This window comes from Acomys russatus, chromosome 24 (assembly GCF_903995435.1).
Source record: "Acomys russatus chromosome 24, mAcoRus1.1, whole genome shotgun sequence".
NCBI lineage: Eukaryota > Metazoa > Chordata > Mammalia > Rodentia > Muridae > Acomys > Acomys russatus.
In genome coordinates, this window is record NC_067160.1 from 42,119,846 (window position 1) to 42,133,129 (window position 13,284).

At 36.3% G+C, this 13,284-nt stretch overlaps 2 protein-coding genes across 2 annotated transcripts in view; both read left to right on the plus strand.

Annotated features, from left to right (window-relative positions):
- Positions 1-13,284, plus strand: part of Lrp1b (LDL receptor related protein 1B) — a 1,950,158-nt gene that overhangs the window by 82,949 nt on the left and 1,853,925 nt on the right. The window lies entirely within an intron of this gene.
- The window catches only part of LOC127207582 (NADH dehydrogenase [ubiquinone] iron-sulfur protein 5-like), a 96,454-nt gene that overhangs the window by 40,409 nt on the left and 42,761 nt on the right, over positions 1-13,284 (plus strand). The window lies entirely within an intron of this gene.

Here is a 13,284-nt window from a genome sequence, read left to right on the forward strand (position 1 = left end):
CCATGGCCTCAGGTGGCACAACAGACCTCTAACATCAGTCTATTTCTTACCTCCATCACTTCTCCTCATGGTTTATAAATTCTTTGTACAATGGGGATGTGATTTGAGAAATGCATCATTCGGTGCTTTCATTCCATAGTATGTTTTTTTTTTTTTTTTTTATCTCTATTTCATTTGTCATAAATTATGACCACGCATTATATCTTACTTGCTTAAAAAATATTTTCAAGTTATAGTTTCACTTTTTGTTTTTAAATTATTTTTCTTTTTTACATATACATTTATATTATTACACATATATACAATAAACTACCTACAGCAAGAGGAACCACAAAAAAATCAGGAATTATATAAATGTTACATTCATAGTGTTTTGTCTATTTGTATTTGGCAACGTCGAATAGTACCATTTTAATTCATTCATATTTCAAATTGTAGTTTTCTATTTTATCCATATTTCATTTTCAATACTTTCAAGGTAGAAGACATTGTCCTTAGACTTCAGAGAATGAAAGTTCACATGTTTCTTGAATTTTAATTTCTCATCCTCCATGGTGTGGACTTTGTTGACAAAGAGATTAAAGCTCAAATACCATGCTTGACTTTTACTAACAGTGTGTCCTTGGAAAAAAAATCAAAGCTTTTCTGACAACTTGGTAACATCTTTGTGTTACAAGAGATTGTTCTCTTACTGCAAGATTGATTAAAAGTTAGAAGCAGTGCATATCGAGAAACATGTGCCCTAAATGTTGTTCATTACTGTAATAATTGTTCTATCATATAAAGTAAATAAAAATAAATTAACCTTACCAAAAAAGTGACTGGTCCCCAAAACAAAACAAAAGGTTGATCACAAATAATTATCAATTACACATATATAACTATTGTTGTATAAATATGTAAATTAAGTAAAACATAAACATTGACTATAAATGTTAGCTAATATTACAATTAAAAACCAATAAAAAGTGAACAAGTTGTTTAATCACATTTAAAATTACCAAAGTGAGATTTCCTTGAAAAACCACTAATAATAGGGAAGGAGAAACTGTAAATCAGACAGCTTAAATTTAAATTCTAAACCAAGTTCATGGGACATGATAGGAATAGAAGTGTAAGAGGAAAACGAAGTCTAAAATAATCCGCAACCACTGAGATACTGACGTGCTACTTATTTTAACACAGCCCTTCATATGTGTCTTTTTATTAGATAATAGTGTAAAGCGGAAGACACGTCAGAATGTCAGCAATCTTGAGCTCTCTGCACAATCTTTGCTGTATAGGTACAAAAACCGAGGTGACAATTTTCACTTATTTTTCACTAATTTCAACTCACACAGTGGATGAAGAAGTAGCAAGAAGTCGCCTTAGGACACCTGGTGACTGAAAGAGACTTTCAGTTTCTTGTAGGCATTTCTACATTTAGCACTGCTTTGCATGCCCAAGAAAGAGGCAAATGGGTTAAGGCAAAGCTCCTTTTCAGTTCTAACTTTATTAGCTACTTCATTTTCATGGCAGTGACTTGGAATATGGATGCTCTTTGATGTCTTTCGTGACTTCTTGTATGGGAGGAAGCACATGAACAGAAAGAACTTGAAAGGGTCTCTGGGATTTTTCTAATTTTATTTTGTAATATGCAAAAGAGTGCTGGGTAAAAGCATACCCTGTTGAATTTATTTATATATATATATATATATATATATATATATATATATATCTTATACAAAGCAGCTGAAGTTGCCAGTGGGCATATATTTATAGAAAAGATTAGAATAAGTAAGAGTTTTATATTTTCTCAGAAGCTTCCCCTGTGCGTATCTCTGTGCAATCCAGCGGGGCACAGAGGCATCAGCTCAGCCTCCTGAGTTACACAGTGCATGGCTCACTTTTGGACGATGTGCCATAGACCAGATCACATTTTTACTTGATATGTGGACCAGTGTTGCCTATTTCCCTAGCCTATGATTTAGAATTAGTCATGTGGAAGTTCCTTAGGGGTGGAGGAAGCACTCTCCTTCTACCTGTCATGTGCATACAACCAAGGTAGTTATTTTTTCTTGCACTGCTGAACAAGACAAAGAAGACTATTCACTTTCCAAGTTCTAGAAAAGTTCTTGATGGTATAACCAAATAGAATATTAGGATACCAATCATGTCTGATAATTTTATTTTAGTACTAAAACAAATTTTTGATAGAAAACTTAGAATAGTATGCCCCATGTACATAAATACACGTATAGTGACAAAAACTAAAATGTAGGGCAAGCAATCATAGACTGAGGGGGCATTTTAGGGCTATTTGGAATTTGGGCAATATGCAACATTTTGATACTGTAGCATCTCTATTTGCTTGTTAATTCCCACAATGTGTTAAATGCTTATTGTACGGGAGGTCCTTTAAGGATAGCATAATTTTTCTTTTTCACATGGCCAGGTAGAAAAAAACATTACCAGAACAAAATTGTCCTTCTTTTCCAATGGATGTGGACAGTATGAAAGACTCCTATTGTACAGATGTGAAAGAAGGTGGAAAATATGAAAGAATGAAAAGACTGAATTCTCTGAACAAAAAAGATCTCCGGTAGAAGCTGCATTTATAAGCCATTTCCCACCTTCCATAGACAAGACTGAAGGGTGTTAGGTTTGTTTTGTTTTGTTTTGTTTTGTTTTGTTTTTTAATAGAGAGAGCTGATTGTGAAACAAAAATAGAATTGGTGAAGCCTATGATGGGAATAGCTAGTTGTGGGTTTGTTTTGCTGTGTTTAATTGTTCATTTTGGTTTTTGTCAAGGTCTATTTATGCAGCCAAGGCTGACCTCAAACTTACAATTTTGGAGTGCAGGAATTACAGTATGGAACATCAGACCCAGCCCATTTATTAAGTTCATGCACAGAGTTGCAACGAAACTGAAAATATGTGCTCCAACCCTGTTCAGTTGATATCCAAAATTAAGTACTATTTTTGTTTTAATTTTTTAAGTCTGCGTATCTGTCTTTAATAAGGAAAATTTCAATACTTTGCATGGGAAGCCACATGGCAGCTCTGAATAAGGTTTCAATGTAGTTATAATAGTGAGCATACGATCCAGCCTCTGCTGCCACGCTGTATGAGGCCCAAGGGATGACCTTACCAGAAATACTCCTATAAAGGACAAAGTTATGCGTGCATAATTTAAACACAGTGAAATATTTAGAAAATTAGTATTTACTTTATTTTAGATTTTTCCACTTTACTCTTTTGACTGCCTGGTATGGAATGCTATTTTCAAATAATCTGGATAACTCAGAACATCAAGTATCAGAAAAAATTCAAAATGAAAGTTCTTTAAAAATATGAAACTTGGTAACCTGCTGTTCTTCCTCTGAGGGCCACCAGATCTCCCACTCCAGGGCACATGGTCAACTGTGAGGCACCAGAGTACGTGAGAAAGTCATATCCCACTCTCCACTCAACTGTGGAGAATGTTCTGACCATTGGCTAGATCTGGGTAGGGTTTAAAATTTACCGCCTGTGTTGTCCTTGGCTGGTGCCTTAGTTTGAGCGGGACCCCTGGGCCCAAATCTGCCTATTATAATGTTCTACTTGTAGGTTTCTAGGACCCTCTGGATCCTTCTACTTTGCCATTCTCCCATGCTTCTCTCATCTAGAGTCCCAGAGACTTGATACCCTATGAGCATATACAGGGAGAGGTAATCCCCCTCAGGAACAGTCATAGCGGAGGGGAATAAGGGGAAAAGGGAAGGGAGGGAAGAATGGGAGGACACAAGGGATGAGATAACCATTGAGATGTAACAAGAATAAATTAATAATAAAAATTAAAATAATAATAATGTTAACAATGTATAATCTTCTCCAACTATATATAAAAATAAAATAAAATCATTCAAAAAAAGAATAATTAAAAAGAAAAAAATATGAAACTAGGCAAAGAAACAAAATTTTACTATCGTGAGCCAGTGTTTCCTAAATGGGTTCCATGGAATAGCCGTGTCAGAGGAAACACTAAAATGCTATGCTAGGAGATTAGTTGTTATGACTGCATCAGCTCACACCCACTCCCTCAAGAAACATAACAGTTTGTAAAGAAATCTTGAAATAGAATCACGCCTTACTTTGGTTAATGTGCCAGATGATTAAAAACAAGAAAAGTGACAAAGGCCATGACCATCTTATTGTTGTGTGTACACAACCGGGGGTATGAGTGAAAATCTAGATGTTTCCACCAACTCATGAATTTTAAAAACAAATTCTAACTCCTGGTAGATTTGGAAATAATCTGATGATTTGACCATCACATTCTCACTATCAAGAAACTCTTTTTGCAATAAATTATAAAAAGCTCCTGTAAAACCAGTATGTATAGGGACAATGTGCCTGACCAGCACTGTTGAAGAAATATTATCTAACTTTAATTGTAGATGGAAACAAATACTTAAACTTTTAAAAGGCCACAATTTGTAGTCACCCTGGAGAGTAGGGAGCAAACATTTTGCTAACACAAATGTAAACACATCTAGTGTTTTACAGCTTTAAGAGGACGTGGCTTCCTTGGCCAGAAAGTAGATTCTGCTCGAATTCTATTCCTAATTCCTCAGCCTTCACCAATAAACACAAACATTGTAGAGGCCATTGTTATTCTCATCTACATTTTCAAAGTACACTGACCCAGGTGTTATTTATTTCATCATCATTACTGTAGTTTCCCAAATGCCACCAGAAATGGATTGCTGCTAAGGACAGCTCATGATAAGCAGGCTAGTGTTGTGATGGTTGCGACAGGGGCTCTCAGCCAAGGCTGAAGTCATTTGGTTGTTTTATGTCCTAGCTTATAGCACACAGTATGTAGGATAAATGTGGATATAATTGCAAAGAAAAATGTGCAAGCAAAGAATTATTTTAAACATTTAAGTTGAAGGTATATCTCCAAATTCAACATTTCCCATATATTTTTGCCATAACAATTAATAACCACCATTTATGCATAATGAATAGTAATTTAACAACATATTTTAATTTGGTTCAAAATTCTCACACAAGTTGATGATGGGTCTTATATATGTGTAATATACAAGTTATACATTTGATACCTATGTGGAGACACTTTGGAATCTGTATTAGTTAAAAATGCATATAGTGGGTTAGCAAGATTTTACTGTCCTCTTAATAATTAATTTGAAGTTTCATCTTCTTCTCCCTAGTTAGCTGTTATTAAAAACTAAAATTCATTTAAAATTAATATTCTTATTATTTGAAAATTTCATACATTACTATAACATTCCTTGCTCATTTCCATCTACTGCTATCTTAACCCCACATCCCCTGGTGCCCCACACTGCATCTACGTTCCAAGTGTATGTCCTATTTTATAATTGTTGCTAATATCTCTCTGGGTCCAATCATGAGGCCCATAGGAATATGGGGGGTATGGCCAGCACTGAGGCATAAACAACAAAGCATGAAAATTCTTAAAATCAGCTCAGCCCAGCAAATTTTAAATTGATACTTTAAAAATAAAATTCTGTTCCCAGACCATTAGCCCTTGTCCACAGCAAAAACATCTACCTTATTTGAGCTGCAAAGCTTGTTAAATGAAAAAATAAAACAACTAAAACTGGGCCATTTTCACACACACACACAAACGGGAAAATACATGTAGGATTGATACTGTCTATGGTTTCAGTAATCCACTGGTATCTTTAAAACGCTCTTCTGTGGATTCAGAGATGGCTATTGCCATATACTTTCCAACTAACTCTTTTCCTTTGCCCTTCTGTGTGTTGCTCCAGTAAAACATAGCGTGGTCATACTAAACTGTGATTAACCTTCTTCATAGCTATTTGGTTACACATGGCCATGCTTTAGAGTGGCCGAGCATCCCCTGATCTTTTCCATAAAGACTTATTTGACATTAACAAGCTTCTGCAACCAACACTCAAAAGCATGTGGTCTTAACTCAGAGTGTGAGCACTCAGCTCCAAAGATAAGAAAAAAAAAATCAGAAAAACAAAATAAAACTGGTTTTATGACAATTAAAAACTTTCTCCCACACAGAAGCAAAAGGTATCTCTGTAGTAGTGCTCACTTAATTATTTACACTTTGGAGTTTCGGCATAAATTTGTTTACACATAGGTTTCAGAAGGTTGTGATGAAAAACAGTTCCTCACAGAAGAGTCAATGTTTTTTAAGGTGTGTGGAACTATGCTCTGGAATTATGAAACGAAAATGTTCACTGCCTCCATTTTTTACACATCTGAGTTATCAATTGTCTAAAACAATTACACTTTTTTACACTTACCTTCTTACGTTTTTTTTGAATCATTATCTGAAATGCTCTGAGATATTCAATGAAATGCTGTAACTTGCACTTTCACACACAAGGAAGAGGGAGGAGGTTGGGAGGGAGGGAGGGAGGGAGAGAGGAAAGGAGACTAGTTTTCCCCTGCCCAGAGATTCTATTTAGTGAGGATAACTGTTGTACTTAGTGTGGATTTTTGTAAAAAAGATCTAAATGACCCTCATTTCTTTTTTTTTTTAATTTTTTATTTTTTTATTAATTTATTCTTGTTACATCTCAATGTTTATCTCATCCCTTGTATCCTCCCACTCTTCCCTCCCCCCCCCCATTTTCCCATTATTCCCCTCCCCTATGACTGTTCCTGAGGGGGATTACCTCCCCCTGTATATGCTCATAGGGTATCAAGTCTCTTCTTGGCAACCTGCTGTCCTGGTGGCACTCAGGAAGGACCCTCATTTCTTAAGGTGTTTTTGTTTGTTTGTTGTTTTTGTTCTTCTATTTTTGTTTTAATTTCTTTTTTGAGGATCAGAATGTCCTAACTGGGGTTTCTAGTGTCAATGATGTGTCTAGAATGCATACATGAGCACAGCATGATTTTTAAACCATTTTAATTATATTAATTAATAATATAATAACTAATAATTTAAAAAGTGGATGTATATATACTTGCAGAAGTTTTTGTACATCATATCCATTCAGGGATCCATAGACTGTAGACTGCAACACCAGACCGCCAGGACTGTAGCTACAGACAGTTTTAAGCTATCAGGTGGGTAGTGGGAACCGAACCCTGATCCTCTGAGAGAGGAGCCACCTCCCCAGCACCAATGTGATCTAAGCATAGGAAAGACAGTGATGGCAGTGATGGATAGGCTTGAAAGTTCATAGGACATGAGTGTTTGTTTGCTAATCTCTTTTATGCACATGTGCAATGAAAAGGAACCATCTATTCCCCATTCCGGACAAAGCCTCGACTGTTCAGACACATTAGTATAAAGCTGATTAACACAAAAAAGATTCAAAGTTCCAACGCATTCGATTCTTTGCTGTTAAACTTGCACCTGTTAAAAACGTCTTTCTGTTATAAGCTGTAGAAATAACAGTAAAGAGGAGGGTCTTGGTTCATTGAATTCTTCAGATCCAAATCATTCTTTATTGGGGACATAATATATTGTGACAAGTATTGCACTTACAAGCAAGTGAAAGACAGTCTCCAGAGAAGACATTACTTAACATTTAGCAGCAAAAGCTGTATTTTCTCTTCTCTACTCTCCAAGACGAACAGAGCTGATGAACAGCAAAAGTGTCACAAAACCTCCTACATCTCACCAAGTGAAAGATGGAAAGCAAGTATGTACAGATAAAAGACAGGTATATTGGTGAACACTTTTCCCTTATTGAAAATGCCACAAGAGATGAAAGACAAAAAAGCAAGGTCTCATTCACACAGGAAGAGATGCTATCCAGGTAAGCCACTTTCATGTGTGTAAAGGTTTCCTAAGAACGTCTTATGCAAGGAAACGTACTGCCTTATTTTCAAACTGTTGATTTACACTAAATGATGTCATAATTAAATGTACTTAAAATAGTAACTGACTTTAATTGTTGACTATTGCTACTCTTTCTATTAACCATATGCTCTTGAAATTTATATATATAAACATATATATACAAACATATATACACCTACATACAAACACACACACACACACATATATGGAGAGAGAGAGAGAGAGAGCTATTGTGCGCATTTACATCTCATATTCATTTGTCTAAGCTTTGGTGCAGCTGTGTTTAGATGGTAGTTGTCTTCAGACATAATTTATACAGCAACACTTTAAATTTTCAGCCTCTAGCTACATTAATGAACAAAGACACTTCATTCAAATCTCATTGTTTGCCACAAATGTCAACAACCTAAGCCTGTTTGGAAGTCAACAGGTTTTATATTAAGTTCAGGATTCATGAAAACAAGCAATTTCTGAGAGAAACAAGGGTATTTGTTTTCCTAGATAAAATAAAACTCAAAAGATATTTTAAAATTATGCTTTAAATATTAACAAGGAAATGCACTGTATTTGATTTATTTTATGGGTAGAACTGAATCCAGAGGTAGAATCATCTAGAATATAAAACATGAGGCACCTTGTTTCATGGCACCTTAGCTCTTCAAAAGTTTATGAGAACTGTCAGTGCTGTGATGTGAAGTCTGGGCTGCTTTTCTGAGTCTGGGCTGCCTTGCTGCAGCTGCTACCCAGTATGTGGTGTGACATGTTCGGCAATCCTAAGCGGTATCTGTGCTTCTAATGTATAAACACTTAGACTTGTAGAGCTTCCATAACCAAAATGTCCAGAAATTTACCACTTTACCTTGAAGAATGAGACTCTAGAGATAAAACAACTTCCGTGAAGTCATACACTTGGCTGTGCCTGGGCTGGAGGTGAGGCTAAATGTCTGCACCAGAATTTGGGGCCATTTTTCCTATAGCAGACATTTTCATCTTTAGTGGTTAGGGATTTTACCTTTTTTTTTTTTTTTTTTTTTTTTTTTTCCAGACCAGGGATTTCAGAGTAGAATTTACACATCCTGTTTCTTTATCTCTTCCCGGTCTTATTGTCCCCAGTGTTTCACCTCCAGTTCCAAATCTCTTCTTTCCTGATAAATGCCTTCTCCTGCTACTCTCCATTATCTGTTAAGTGATCATCTTCCTGGTGTTTGTCCGCAGCTGTGCTTCTGCCCTCATTTCCTTCTAAGCCAACCTCACATGCAGTACAATGTGCATGGTGTTCAGCCTCTGTAACTCATCTCCCACCATCCCCTGGAGGATATGACAGTGGCTGAAGTCACTATGCTTGCTGAATGAACTCAAAAATAAGACTTTCTGAAATGCAGAGTAGTGCATACAGAAGTAAATCTGAATATAGCTTCTTTTCTTGTATCTTCAGGAATTTATATCTCCAAAATATCCCTGTTGCCTGTGTTTATTTTGAGCAGTCTATTTTTTAGTTTTACTTTAGATATTTTATAACCTGAATAAGGAAGAAAAGAATATATCTAATGAGAATGAGTTTTTATATCAATATTGTAACCAAGACAGCATTCCACTATGAGCCCAAAATAACATATAATGCCCCAAATGACCCAATTACCACATGTAGTGCTTCACATGAGCCATCAGCAACTTCATATGAGCCAACATCAGCCTATAGTGACATAACACACATGTAAGCTAGCAACCTCAGAATTTTACTATATATAGTATATTTTGTTTTAATATTTTGGGTTTTGTCTGCTCATTCATATTACAAAACATACAACATATTATAAAACATACAACAATAAAAATTAACTTTTTATTACTAAATTGACTAAATGTAATGCTTAGTGAGTCCAACAAACACATATATAATTTTACCTCCAAAATTTAAATTAATTATATAACAAATATGGCAAGATTTCACTTATGATACTATCATAGCAGAAAAACTCTGAAAACACTATCATTCCTCTCAGATTGCTGGACACGGATATCCTGCATCCTTCATGTTCCAGCACCAAGTGCTTCAGTTGTTGTTCCTCAGAAGAACAGGACAGCTCCTAGGACAGCTTCAAAGAAAGCTTCCAATCCCAAATGGTCCAGTATTTCAGACTGTTCTACACAGGACTCTAATTAAGCCTGGAATTTCTCAACATTCAGAAACTGGACCACAAATGATACTCCTACCTTGTTTAACTATTTTCCCCAATTTTAATTGGGTCTCATCAAAAGAATTATTCATCCCAAATCAACCTGAAGAAACCTTAAGACAATGACACACAATTTCCCTTAAGGGGGTTGCTTTCTTGGGAAATAGATGTTTATTTTCATTGGGAGTTGGTTATAAGTTATTATTGGTCTTATCCAGAGAGAAAAGAAGGTTAGACTCTGGGATGTCTCTCTTTTCCTTATCTTTCATTCTTTTTTTTAATTTATTTTTTTATTAATTTATTCTTGTTACATCTCAATGTTTATCCCATCCCTTGCAACCTCCCATTCTTCTCTCCCTCCCATTTTCCCATTATTCCCCTCCCCTATGACTGTTCCTGAGGGGGATTACATCCCCCTGTATATGCTCATAGGGTATCAAGTCTCTTCTTGGTAACCTGCTGTCCTTCCTCTGAGTGCCTCCAGGTCTCCCCCTCCAGGGGACATGGTCAAATGTGTGGCACCAGAGTACGTGAGAAAGTCATATCCCACTCTCCACTCAAGTGTGGAGAACGTTCTGACCATTGGCTAGATCTGGGTAGGAGTTTAAAGTTTACTGCCTGTATTGTCCTTGGCTGGTGCCTTAGTTTGAGCGGGACCCCGGGCCCAAATCTGCCTATCATAATGTTCTACTTGTAGGTTTCTAGGACCCTCTGGATCCTTCTACTTTGCTATTCTCCCATGATTCTCTTATCTAGAGTCCCAATAGGATGTCCTCCCCTCTGTCTCAGTTTCCTGGTAAGTGAAGGCTTTCATGGGACATGCCCCTTGGGCTAGTATGCAGATATAAGTGAGTATATACCATTTGACTCTTTCTGCTTCTGGGTTAATTCACTCATTATGATCATTTCTAGCTCAATCCATTTATCCACAAATTTCGGGAATTCCTTGTTTTTAATAGCTGAGTAGTATCTTTCATTCTTAGGTTTGGAGATAGAGGTTGAAAATAAAGAATGGGGAATACAGAAATATATAGGGATGGTAGGACAAAAACTGGAATAGTAAATCTACTCCTCAATTTAATGCCTTAATTACTCACAAGATTACTCACAAGGTTATTTTTAATTCACTGGTATAAAATTTGTATATAGATGAAAAATACATTTAATTTTAGATACTTGTGTATTGAATTAAATTTAAGATATTCTTCACACATTTTATATATATATATATATATATATATATATATACTCTTATAAGCAGCATTGCATGCATAAAACTCAGTTAGAATATAAGGTTTACTTCTAAAACTTTGAAAGTGCTATGCAGTCTGTTTAGGATAAGTACATTATACAAGTTAATTGTTAGTTGATCAAATCATGGTCATGTCAATTGTTAGTCTATTTATATTACAAGAATATACATCCTAGGTTTAACAGTAGATATGATTCTATAGGTAGATAAGTTGAAATAGTTAGATAAAATAGATCTTCAAAAACCTCAGAGACCTATAGAAAATGGCATTTAAAGATGTTTTTACCTCTTTAAAGATTCATTGACAATAAAACAGGTTAACTCCTGGAAACACCCAACCTACCTCAAAGAAAGGATTAGCATCTAAGAACCTCCTTTGGAGATGGCTTCAAATGTGGCAAACAAGCCACTGGACAAAATGTCCTTGTGTCATCCACAGACAGAATTCTGCCTAAAAATGAGCAAACTTGGTTGTAGGTAGAGTTGATGGCCAAACTCTGCCAAGAAAGGATATGCAAATCCTTAATAGTTCCTGCCCCATAAATATATCTGTCAGATATATTGGTCCAAAAGGCTGAAGATGATGCTCCAATGTTATAGAGAGTTTTGGGTGACTTTTCAGGCAGCAAACTGTCTTTCTCATCTTCTCATTTGAGAAACTGCTAATCTGCACACCCTGTATACTCAGCTAATTAATTTTATTCCTTCTCAAGTCTCTGGTGGGGTTGAAAAACAGATAGTTAATTGTTTATGGGATAAAATGTTTTGTAGGTCTAGATTGATATTTAAAATTGATAATGATGAGATAAGATAGGTATTGATTTACATTCAAAAGTTGGCTTTCAAAAGACATGCATGTTTACTTTCCTTGCTTCTGATCAAAGAAGAATCACACCAATAAAAATGAAAGTTGATCAAAACCAGGGATGAGCTGTGACAGTGTCCTGAGCATCAATCCCAAAGTATGGAGTCTAAATTGGAAAACTATTGCACTTGAAGGGGTTTCAAGATTAGACCTAAATACCATTTGAAAGACAAAAATTGAGAGATGAAATTGTTAGGAAAACAAGTAAATTATCTTGAGTCATACTAAGCAGTGGGAAAGACCAAGGCCTTTAAGCATGAGGACACTTCTACCCATCTAAGAACGGTTCAAGAGAAGCTTGGAAAGAAGGTCACCAGGCAAAAGTAAGGGTCCAGGTCTTAGTGTAAAGTGTGACAGTTGTTCTCAAATCAAGCCCCACTTGAAAACCATCTGTGGAGATCTAAAACACACAAACAAGTGCGTATAACACCAAGGAACTGAAATCAGTTCCTCTTCATAATTAGACTCCAGGCACCTGTATATTGTCAACACCCCACCAGTCATTCTGATGAGCAGCCAACTTTGAGAACCACCTGTTCAGACTAAATTCCCTCAAGAGTCTGGAGGACTGGCACAGCCGAGCTCTGTTCAGCAGCTGCAGCACCATCACAGGTGCGAGCATGCTCTGTGGGTGCCTGCCACGCTATGCAGAAATTGTTTCAATTCAGTATCATTGTCCTACTGACAAGTGTGAACTAGATCGTTTCTATCATCAAAATGAAGCAACTTAAAGAAAGCAGATATAAGAAGGATAGAGTATTCATGTACCTGTTAATAGTTTGTAAATGACTGTGCAGATTCAGGTATGAGGGTGGGGAAAGACGGTTGCATATGGCTGTAGCCTAGCATTCTGTCCGTATAAACAAAACAAAAAACAAAAGGAAGATGTAATGCTATGGGAGGAGGCAATGGAAGGGAACACTGGGAGAGCAGGCTCATCAGATCAGAAGTAATGTAGAGGAAAGGTGAGTGGCAACATTGTATGATCAAATTTTGGAGATACTTGACAGGGTAGAGGCTTCTGGGCATAGTAGTTTAAAAACAGTTTCTGTGTGGCTTTTCCTGGGTAGAAATGAACACATGTCTCTTCATCCCAGGCAGGATATGGATGACAGAACAGAGAGGCAGCTCCACTCATTCTATTTAGTGAACCAGTGAGCTGAGTGCGGTTGCTTAAAGGAGT